General features: G+C 34.9%; 1 pseudogene; it reads left to right on the top strand.

The window, feature by feature from the left end:
- Positions 1-494: 494 nt before the first annotated feature.
- LOC145713658 (coiled-coil domain-containing protein 169 pseudogene) lies at positions 495-1,375 on the top strand (annotated as a pseudogene).
- Positions 1,376-2,562: the final 1,187 nt, after the last annotated feature.

Raw genomic sequence — 2,562 nt, 5'->3', positions numbered from 1 at the left:
AAAGAACAAAATGTAAAAAGCATGAAGAAAACTGAAGAAACTTGAAGGCCTGTGAGACACCATCAAACACACCGCATATGTATAATGGGAGTTGCAGAAGAGAAAAAGAAAAAAAAGGGGCATAAGTATATAAAGAAATCATGAGTGAAAAGTTCACAAATTTGATGAAAAACAATCTACACACCCAAATTAACTCTCTACATCCAATCTACATCCACATTCAATGAATTCTGAGTCGTACAAATCCAAAGATATTTATAGCTAGAAAGATCATTGTCAAACTGTTGAAAGTCAAAGCCAAAGAGAAAAATATGAAAACAGCAAGAGGAAAATTACATATGATATACAAAGGAACCACAATGACATTAACAGCTGATTTCTCATCGGAAACAATGGAGATAAGAAGGTGGTGTTATGACATATTCAAAGTGCTGGGGGAGAAAACTACCAACTAAGAATTCTAGGAGTCAGTTCACCACGGCAACAGCTTATGACAACACTTTCTTCTCCCCAGCTTCTGGGTGTCCCTTCAGGTCTTCTGCTGTAAGCTGTGCTGAGGGGAAGGGTGTGGGAGGTCTCTGACCTCATACCATGGGGGATGGAAGAGGTGATAACTTCGAAAGTAGGGACATTGACTGCCTTAAATTGGAGTTAATGGAAGAAATCCACATGAGAGACTTAGTACAGCTTTCGATACTTGAGTTAAGACAGGAGATAGTGAAACTGGAAGCCAAACTCAATATTGAAAATAAAGGTGGTGAATGGAAAACACGTTATGAAGTCCAACTTGGACTGAATGATCATCTAGTAAAGCAAATTGCTACTCTCAAAGAGAAAATGGAAAAACTCCGTGGAGATCCTTCAGATAGACTATCTTCTATTCGTGTCTATGAGCGAATGTCAGTGGAATCCTTAAATACATTACTTAAACAGTTAGAAAAAGAAAAAAGGAGTCTTGAAAATCAAGTGAAAAACTGTGCACTTAGATTGGAACAAGAGTCAAAGGCTTACCACAAAACCAGTGATGAATGCCGTACGTACCTAGCTGAAATGTCTCAGATCTCTAGCTCACACCAAGTTTCTAAAAGGCAACAGATGGATCAACTTCATAGAATGAAACAGAATCATGTGAAAACAGGAAGATGTAATCCAACTAATCAGAAGATAGTAAATGCCAAGAAAGGACCAGCAAAAAAGATTACAAGATCAAACCATTTTCCAAAACTCAATCTGTGATTTCAAAACTGGGTGGATTTCTCCTTCTTCCCTTTCTTCATCTGTAATATTCAACTCATGAAGTTAATGTTCAGCACATTTGGGGGGTAATGAAATAATTTTTTTTTAAAAGAGCCATTAAACTTCTTTGGCTCCTCTTCCAGATGTCCGTTCCTTTCTCTGCATGACAGTAATTTTCTTAGTAATTTAGTTTAGTTTCAAAAATTCCTCTGGAAAGTAATTTTAGTGACCCTAATATATCTAACAGCAGCACTTGTGATTCTTAAAAAAAAATCCTAGGGAACCTGAAGATTGTCATCATTACACTTGCTTTTAATAATCTATCCATGATATGCTTTGATGGTAACATTGCTATTGTATTTGGTTTCTAGTCGGCTGTAATCTGATAATATGAGTTCCCCAAAACTTTTTGCTATTTTAGGTTATATAATGCTCATTTTTTTAGCCCAAAGTTTAAACAAAGCTGCAAATCAGATGCATTTTAAACTTTGACTTGAAGTATCATGGTATTGCGGAAATAGCCTTCAATCAAATATCAGCTTGTTGTAGCCCCACTCTGCCATGAACTTATGAGATTTGGGGAAAATCCCTTTACCTCATCTTTATTTCTTGTACCTGTAAAATGACTGAGGCAAACTCTGCAACTTCTAAGCTTTCTTACCATTCTAGAAAACCAACACTTACTCAACTACAGGATCCTGCCATATAACACATGGCAAATTCAGTCATTTTTGTGATGTTTATTAATTCATAGTGATGACCTTATTTTTTGGACCAAACATGGCAAGTGTCCACAATATTCAAGCCTAGAAGTGGACATAGAATGAGGATAGGATAGGAGAGCATTCTTTTAAAGCATTTATAAAATTTATTATATTCTCCTATTCATGATTAGACTGTTTTTGTAACTGTCACATAGGTCTGGAATACACATATAATTTATTTGCTCAACTTAATAAGTGAATTTAAATTCCCAGAAATCACCCAATGATCAGTATAGTTTTTAGCTAATGGTGTTCTCACCTTGAATCTGTTGCTAAAACCTAAATTCCAGTCGGCATCACCAAGTAATGAATACCAAATGCATTTCTATAACTCTGTAGTTATTCACTTTCTTTCCTTGAGAATGCATAAATTTCATAGAGTCAAATAATTATTTTATATGACTGTAAAATATAATGCAATGAAATATAAAGTAACTTCCTATAAATTACTCTACATTGGAGCTGTTTGGAAATATTTTCCCCTGTTCTTAATAAAGCTAACTACAGATATCAGATACCATGACCCATATTATCAAACAAATACTAGATTTTTATGTTTTAC

This window comes from Panthera onca, chromosome X (genome assembly GCF_046562875.1).
Source record: "Panthera onca isolate mPanOnc1 chromosome X, mPanOnc1 haplotype 2, whole genome shotgun sequence".
Classification (NCBI taxonomy): Eukaryota; Metazoa; Chordata; class Mammalia; order Carnivora; family Felidae; genus Panthera; species Panthera onca.
The sequence above is the reverse complement of the archived record's forward strand: the minus strand, read 5'-3'. Positions and strand labels throughout refer to the sequence as shown.